Source organism: Salmo salar, unplaced genomic scaffold, assembly GCF_905237065.1.
Source record: "Salmo salar unplaced genomic scaffold, Ssal_v3.1, whole genome shotgun sequence".
NCBI lineage: Eukaryota > Metazoa > Chordata > Actinopteri > Salmoniformes > Salmonidae > Salmo > Salmo salar.
The window spans coordinates 569,966-579,078 of record NW_025548569.1 but is presented as its reverse complement, the minus strand read 5'-3'; positions in this window follow the sequence as shown (position 1 = coordinate 579,078).

Sequence of the window (9,113 nt, the reverse complement as noted above, 5' to 3'; positions counted from 1 at the left end):
TTAACCTGTTGGGGATGGGGGCAGTATTTACACGGCCGGATAAAAAACGTACCCGATTTAATCTGGTTACTAATCCTACCCAGTAACTAGAATATGCATATACTTATTGTATATGGATAGAAAACACCCTAAAGTTTCTAAAACTGTTTGAATGGTGTCTGTGAGTATAACAGAACTCATTTGGCAGGCAAAAACCTGAGAGATTCCTTTACAGGAAGTGGCCTGTTTGACCATTTATTTGCTTTCATTGACATCTCTTCCAAAAACTCCACAGGAAACTGCTGACAGAGCAGCAGTTACACATAGTGTGTCCTATAATATCTTACCTAATTGTCAGTGCTTGACTTGGGAAAGTCACCTCTAACTTTCTGTGGTGTAGAAGCTAGAGGTCTGTTACCCAAGTCAACTCAACAGGTGTGGTAGTAAATTACAAATTAGACATGCTATGATGTTTTTTTTACTTAGATAATTGTTTGTTGTTAAATGCTAGTGTTTTTTCACTGATACAAACTTGTCTTGTGTGACTTAGTGATAAGTCTGGGCTTACAGCCAAGAGCTGTTTTGGTGTGACCGCAGTGTGTGACACATCCTGTTTTTCACAATCTGCAGGAACTCCGCTGTGTGGAAACATACAGAATGGATCAGAGAATAGTGTGAGCTGTGGTAACTAGACGGCTGAGCCCTGGTGCTGTCAACGTCAGCTAACTTCATCTGCACAGACAAGTTAGTCACATTTTACACACTATGTTCCTCACCCTCTCTCTCCCTCCTCCCCTGTCTATCCCACATCCCTGTCTCCTTCTACCAACCCAGTCTGTCATTGAGTTAGTTCTATCTCTCTCTCCCTACTGAGTACTTGTAAGGGTGCGTGATGGTGGCAGGGAAGTCAGGCACAGGAGATTGAACTTGGTATAAAACGGAGCAGTTTAACCTCTCTCGTGAAGGTGGGATGAAATCGTCCCACCCTATTCAACAGCCAGTGAGAAATCAGAACGCAAAATTTAAAACCACAAAATGTCATAATTCAAAGTTCTCAAACATAGGACTATTTTACACTGTTTTATAGAGACACATCTCCTGAATCGAACCACGTTGTCCGATTTCCAAACGGCTTTACAGCGAAAGCAAAACATTACATTATGTTAGGATACCACCACAGCAACAGAGTAACAAAACAGCCATTTTCTTAGAGTTTTCAAAGCAACGGTAGCTGTCCAAAAGCAGAAAACCAGCTAAAATGAAGCACAAACCTTTGACAATCTTCATCAGATGACACTCCCAGGACATCATGTTACACAATACATGCATTTTTTGTTCTGTCAAGTTCATATTTATATCCAAAAACAGCATTTTACAGTGGCGCATGAAGTTCAGAAAATACTTAGCCTCCAAAACTGCAGGTGAATCAGCGCTACAATTTACAAAAATACAATTCAAAAACCTCAATAAAATATTAAACTGTCATTCAAAGAATTATAGATTAACATCTCGTAAATGCAACCGCATTGCCAGATTTAAAAATAACTTTACTGGGAAATCACACTTTGCAATAATCTGAGTACTGTGGTCAGAAAAATACACTAGGCGATACAGATAGCCACCATGTTGGAGTCATCTAAATTCATAAATAGTATCCATAATTTACGTGCAAATAGCTCCTTGTTGTTCGCGCATTCAGGTCAGCTACTCAAAATGTCAGAAGCGCGCCGAAAATGCGAAGATGAAACTTGATTTTTTTTTTTATTTACGTTCGTTCAAACATGTCAAACGTTGTAAAACATCAGTTTTTAGGGCCTTTAGAACGTGAAGATTCAGTAATATTTCAACCGGACGGTTCCTGTGTCTTGAAAAAAGTTTTTGGAACGGAGCATCCTCTCTTGTGAATGCGCCCCAATGAAGTGATGTCATTCCCTGGTCTACAAGTTCCATGTCTTCTCATTCGGCCTCTGTTCATCGTAGATGCTTCAAACAACTTCCTAAAGACTGTTGACATCTAGTGGAAGCCTTAGGAAGTGCAAAATGAAGCCTAACTCACCGTGTGTTCGAATGGCAATGACTTGAAAGGACTACAAGCACCAGAATTCTCACTTCCTGCTTAGATTTTTCTCAGTTTTTTGCCTGCCATATGAGTTCTGTTATACTCACAGACATCATTCAAACAGTTTTAGAAACTTCAGAGTGTTTTCTATCCAATCTACTAATAATATGCATATTTCAGTTCCTGGGCCCGAGTAGTAGGCCGTTTAATTTGGGTACATTTTTCATCCGGCCGTGAAAATACTGCCCCCTACCCTAGAGAAGTTAATAAGTGCTCAAGAACTCCAAAATCCAAAATATACAAAATAATTCACGTGGGTAGAAAACCCGTCGCACACCAGAACATATCTTGCACATTGCTTACAAACAAACAATCACCGACAAGGACAATGAGGGGGAACAGATGTTTAAATACACAACATGTAATGAATGGGATTGGAACCAAGTGTGATACAAGACAAGACAAAGCCAAAGGAAAATGAAAAGAGGATCAGCGATGGCTAGAAGGTCGGCGAATTCGACCGCCGAACGCTGCCCGAACAAGGAGAGGGACCAACTTCAGCGGAAGTCGTGACACTACTGAATATTTCCCATCCCACCTTAGCTGAGACAGTGAGAGTACGCGAGAGGAGAGTACGCGAGAGGAGAGTACGCGAGAGGAGAGTACGCGAGAGGAGAGTACGCGAGAGGAGAGTACGCGAGAGGAGAGTACGCGAGAGGAGAGTACGCGAGAGGAGAGGTGAGGTAGGGAGAGGAGAGGTGAGGTAGGGAGAGGAGAGGTGAGGTAGGGAGAGGAGAGGTGAGGTAGGGAGAGGAGAGGTGAGGTTTGGGAGAGGAGAGGTGAGGTTGGGAGAGGAGAGGAGAGGTGAGGTGAGGTGAGGTTGGGAGAGGAGAGGTGAGGTGAGGTAGAGAGAGGAGAGGTGAGGTGAGGTAGAGAGAGGAGAGGTGAGGTGAGGTAGAGAGAGGAGAGGTGAGGTAGAGAGAGGAGAGGTGAGGTAGAGAGGAGAGGAGAGGTGAGGTAGAGAGGAGAGGAGAGGTGAGGTAGAGAGGAAGGAGAGGTGAGGTAGAGAGGGAGAGGAGAGGTGAGGTAGAGAGAGGAGAGGTGAGGTAGAGAGAGAGGTGAGGTGAGGTAAGGAGAGGAGAGGAGAGGTGAGGTAGGGAGAGGAGAGTTAGGGAGAGGAGAGTTAGGGAGAGGTGAGGTAGGGAGAGGAGAGGTGAGGTGAGGTAGGGAGAGGAGAGGTGAGGTGAGGTTGGGAGAGGAGAGGTGAGGTGAGGTAGAGAGAGGAGAGGAGAGGTGAGGTAGAGAGAGGAGAGGTGAGGTGAGGTAGGAGAGAGGTGAGGTGAGGTAGAGAGAGAGGAGAGGTGAGGTAGAGAGAGGAGAGGTGAGGTAGAGAGAGGAGAGGTGAGGTAGAGAGAGGAGAGGTGAGGTAGAGAGAGGTGAGGTGAGGTAAGGAGAGGAGAGGTGAGGTGAGGTAGAGAGAGGAGAGTTAGGGAGAGGAGAGTTAGGAAGAGGAGAGTTAGGAAGAGGAGAGTTAGGAAGAGGAGAGTTAGGGAGAGGTGAGGTAGAGAGAGGGGAGGAGAGGTGAGGTAGAGAGGGGAGAGGAGAGGTGAGGTAGGGAGAGGAGAGATGAGGTGAGGTTGGGAGAGGAGAGGTGAGGTTGGGAGAGGAGAGGTGAGGTGAGGTAGAGAGAGGAGAGGTGAGGTAGAGAGAGAGGAGAGGTGAGGTAGAGAGAGGAGAGGAGAGGTGAGGTAGAGAGGGGAGAGGAGAGGTGAGGTAGAGAGGGGAGAGGAGAGGTGAGGTAGAGAGAGGAGAGGTGAGGTAGAGAGGGAGAGGTGAGGTGAGGTAGAGAGAGGAGAGGTGAGGTAGAGAGGGGAGAGGAGAGGTGAGGTAGAGAGAGAGGAGAGGTGAGGTAGAGAGAGGAGAGGTGAGAGAGAGGAGAGGTGAGGTAGGAGAGGAGAGGAGAGGTGAGGTAGAGAGAGGAGAGGTGAGGTAGAGAGGGGAGAGGAGAGGTGAGGTAGAGAGGAGAGGGAGAGGAGAGTTAGGGAGAGGAGAGTTAGGAAGAGGAGAGTTAGGGAGAGGTGAGGTAGAGAGAGGAGAGGAGAGGTGAGGTAGAGAGGGAGAGGAGAGGTGAGGTAGAGAGGGGAGAGGTGAGGTGAGGTGGGAGAGGAGAGGTGAGGTGGGAGAGGAGAGGTGAGGTGAGGTAGAGAGAGGAGAGGTGAGGTAGAGAGGGGAGAGGTGAGGTAGAGAGAGGAGAGGAGAGGTGAGGTAGAGAGAGGAGAGGAGAGGTGAGGTAGAGAGGGGAGAGGAGAGGTGAGGTAGAGAGAGGAGAGGTGAGGTAGAGAGGGGAGAGGTGAGGTGAGGTAGAGAGGGGAGAGGTGAGGTAGAGAGAGGAGAGGTGAGGTAGAGAGGAGGAGAGGTGAGGTAGAGAGAGGAGAGGTAGAGAGAGGTGAGGTGAGGTAGGGAGAGAGAGGAGAGGTGAGGTAGAGAGAGGAGAGGTGAGGTAGAGAGAGGAGAGGAGAGGTGAGGTAGAGAGGGGAGAGGAGAGGTGAGGTAGAGAGGGGAGAGGAGAGGAGAGGAGAGGTGAGGTAGAGGGAGAGGTGAGGTAGAGAGGGGAGAGGTGAGGTGAGAGAGAGGAGAGGGAGAGGTGAGGTAGAGAGAGGAGAGGTGAGGTAGAGAGAGGAGAGGAGATGAGGTAGAGAGAGGAGAGGTGAGGTAGAGAGAGGAGAGGTGAGGTAGAGAGAGGTGAGGTGAGGTAGAGAGAGGAGAGGTGAGGTAGAGAGAGGAGAGGTAGAGAGAGGAGAGTTAGAGAGAGGAGAGGTAGAGAGAGGAGAGGTAGAGAGAGGTGAGGTAGAGAGAGGAGAGGTAGGTAGAGAGGGAGAGGGAAGAGGTGAGGTAGAGAGAGGAGAGGTAGAGAGAGGTGAGGTAGAGAGAGGAGAGGTAGAGAGAGGTGAGGTAGAGAGAGGAGAGGTGAGGTAGAGAGAGGAGAGGGAGAGAGGTGAGATAGAGAGAGGAGAGGTGAGGTGAGGTAGAGAGAGGAGAGGAGAGGTGAGGTAGAGAGAGGAGAGTTAGGGAGAGGAGAGTTAGGGAGAGGAGAGTTAGGAAGAGGAGAGTTAAGGAGAGGTGAGGTAGAGAGAGGAGAGGAGAGGTGAGGTAGAGAGAGGAGAGGAGAGGTAAGAGAAGAGAGAGGTGAGGTAGAGAGAGACGAGGTAGAGAGAGGAGAGTTAGGGAGAGGAGAGGTAGAGAGAGGAGAGGTAGGGAGAGGTGAGGTGAGAAGGAGAGGGGAGAGGTGAGGTGAGGTAGAGAGAGGAGAGATGAGGTGAGGTAGAGAGAGGAGAGGAGAGGTGAGGTAGAGAGAGGAGAGGAGAGGTGAGGTAGAGAGAGGAGAGTTAGGGAGAGGAGAGTTAGGAAGAGGAGAGTTAAGGAGAGGTGAGGTAGAGAGAGGAGAGGTGAGGTGAGGTAGAGAGAGGAGAGTAGAGGTGAGGTAGAGAGAGGAGAGGAGAGGTGAGGTAGAGAGAGGAGTGAGGTGAGGTAGGGAGAGGAGAGTTAGGGAGAGGAGAGTTAGGGAGAGGAGAGTTAGGAAGAGGAGAGTTGGGAGAGGAGAGTTAGGAGAGGTGAGGTAGAGAGGGAGAGGAGAGGTGAGGTAGAGAGAGGATTGGAGAGGTGAGGTAGAGAGAGGAGAGGAGAGGTGAGGTAGAGAGAGGAGAGTTAGGGGAGAGGTGAGGTAGAGAGAGGAGAGGAGACGCACACACACACAGACTATCTCTACCCGTTTGTCTCCCCACCATCCATCCACCCATCCATCCATCCATCCTCCCTCTCTCCCCTCTGTCTCCCCATCTATCCATCCTCACATCTGTCTCCCCATCCACCATCCAACCATCCTCACCACTCTCTCCCCCTCTGCCTTCCCCGTCCATCCATTCTCACCCCTCTCTCTCCCCATCTGTCTCCCCCATTCACTCATCCTCACCTAATCTCCCCCTCCACTCCCCTCATCCCTCTGTGTGTGTGAAGTGGGGGTTGGTGTCAAGTTTCCCTTTTCATTTGAGAGGCTCCCAATCTTTGCTGTTGGAGAGAAAAGTGTTTAAAGATGAAAAGAGGACTGAACAGGTAACTTGATATGCTGACTCCTTTTATTGAGTCCCTCTTTTCAGCACCAAGAGTCTGTCTCTCTCTCTCTTTCTCTCTCTCTCTCTCTCTCTCTCTCTCTCTCTCTCTCTCTCTCTCTTTCTCTCTCTCTTTCTCTCTCTTTCTCTCTCTCTCTCTCTCTCTCTCTCATCTCTCTTTCTCTCTCCTCTTCTCTCTCTTTCTCTCTTCTCTCTCTTCCTCTCCTCATCTTCTGTTCTCCATCTATCCTCTCCTCATGTTCTGTTCAGCCATAGACAGCTTGCTCCAGATCTAGTCCCACCTGATGTTCTGTTCAGTCATAACAGTCCAGATCTAGTCCCACCTGATGTTCTGTTCAGACATAACAGTCCAGAATATACATATCTTTAATCATCTTCTATCTAAAGATTATTATAGTTCTATGTTTCATATCTGTCTAGTTCTATCTATCATATCTTTCTAGTTCAATCTATCATATCCTTCTAGTTCTATATATCTATGTATATTTAGTTTTACCAGTGACACCAATGTGTTCATATTGTATTTTATTTTGAAGTGATGTTTCTTTGTCTTGCTGTGACAAGGTTCTCACCACATCCTGGTTCTGTCATCACAACACGCCACGTTCACAGAGTTGAACCTATTTCCTGTACATCTCTCTGACACACACACACCTTTTCTCTACACACTCTCACACACACACATTATCTCAATCTACACACACTTTCTCCATCTCACACTCTCTACGTACACACTTCCTGTCTGATAAATAACTGTGTCAGGAATACCATCTATCATGGTGGGCTACTGTCCGATCTGTGGGAAACCCGTCTACTTTGTTGAGTGCAGTGTGTGTGTGTGTGTGTGTGTTTGCAGTGTGTCACAGATGCCATAGAATTATAGAATAGTTGCTAGATTGTTAGGGCAGGTTTTTGAGAGGCATCGTTCGCTCGCAAATCTTTTCTAAACTCAATCGTTTTACCTTTCCTATTCTCTGTCTGTCTGTCTGTCTGTCTGTCTGTCTGTCTGTCTGTCTGTCTGTCTGTCTGTCTGTCTGTCTGTCTGTCTGTCTGTCTGTCTGTCTGTCTGTCTGTCTGTCTGTCTGTCTGTCTGTCTGTCTGTCTGTCTGTCTGTCTGTCTGTCTGTCTGTCTGTCTGTCTGTCTGTCTGTCTGTCTGTCTGTCTCTGTCTGTCTCTGTCTGTCTGTTTGCAGTGTCATACAGTGGGTCAGAGATGCCATATAAAAATGGAATAGTTAACAGATTATTAGGACAGGTTTTTGAGAGGCATCGTTCGCTCGCAAATCTTTTCTAGACTCAATCGTTATACCTTTGCTATATTGTGTCACGACTCCCGCCGAAGTCGGCCCCTCTCCTTGTTCGGGCGGCGTTCGGCGGTCGACGTCACCGGCTTACTAGTTGCCACCGATCGATGATTCACTGTTCGTTTAGTTTTGTCTTTATTGTGTACACCTGTTTTTCATTTCGCTAATCATGTTCAATATTTAACCTGTGCATTTCCTGTTTGTCTTGTCGGTGATTGTTTGCCTGTTTTGTGTAGTTGGAGGTGTTTTCTCCTGACTATGTATTTTTTGATGAGAAGATTTATTGATAATTTTAGTAAACAAGTTTGTTTACCTTATTCCCTGTGTCCTGCGCCTGACTCCTCCACTTCTAAGAAAACCATTACAGAATCACTGACCACGCAATGGAGTCAGCAGGAGCAGCCAGTCCTCCTATTCATTTAGAGGAGCGCGTTCAGCAGACTGCGAATATGATACAGGATCTTATGACTGCCATGGATTCCGTGCTGCTGACCATGGAGAGAGTGGAGAGGAAAAGATGTCCCGTCAACCCAGCCACACCACCGCCCAGCACACCTCTGGAACACCTCCAACTGCCGTCTGAATCCGGTGGGATTCGGCTCTCGCTCCCGGGTGCATATGACGGAGCAGCTGCCGGGTGTCAGGGGTTCCTACTCCAGCTGGGGCTCTACCTGGCAGCTGTCCAGCCGCCGCCCTTGGGACGCGAGAGAGTGAGCGCCCTCATCTCCTGTTTGACTGGTAAAGCCCTGGAGTGGGCCAACGCCATCTGGGAGGTGGAAGACCCGACTCGGGATAACTACGAGGACTTCTCCCGCCACTTTCGGGAAGTATTTGATCATCCACCAGAAGGAAGAGCGGCAGGAGAGCGCTTGTTCCATTTAAGACAGGAGATGAGCAGCGCTCGGGAATTGGCACTGGATTTTCGAACTCTGGCGGCTGGTGCAGGGTGGAATGAGCGGGCCCTGATCAATCACTACAGGTGTGGTTTGCGAGAGGACGTTCGCAGGGAGCTAGCCTGCAGGGACACCACCCTCCACCTGGACCAGCTGGTGGACTTATCTATCCAGCTAGATAACCTGCTGGTCTCCCGCGGACGTCCGGATCGGGGTCCGTTGGTTCCATCCTCCAGTCCCTTAGACCCAACACCGATGGAGTTGGGCGGGGCTGGTTCTAGGGAGACCAGAGGGGAAACCGTTCCATGCACCAGAGGTGACCGCAGAGGATACACTGCTGGTCGGTGCTGGGGAGGTTTTCCAGGTAGTCGAGGCGGTAGGTGGAACACTGGTGGTTCATCTCAGGTGAGTAGGCACACGACTCACCCAGACCCCCCTGTTGCTCACATGTGGTTATCTATACGATTTCCGGGGTTTTCCCCGCATTCCCAGCATAAGGCGCTAGTAGATTCAGGCGCAGCTGGGAACTTTATTGATCGGTCTTTTGCCAATAGATTAGGGATTCCTATTGTTCCCGTTGATGTTCCCTTCCCTATACATGCCCTAGATAGTCGTCCTTTGGGGTCTGGGCTGATTAGGGAGGTCACAGTTCCCATTACTGTGGTGACGCAGGAGAGTCATGAAGAGAGTATTAGTCTCTTTCTGATTGACGCTCCTGCGTTTCCCGTTGTGTTGGGGCTTCCCTGGTTGGC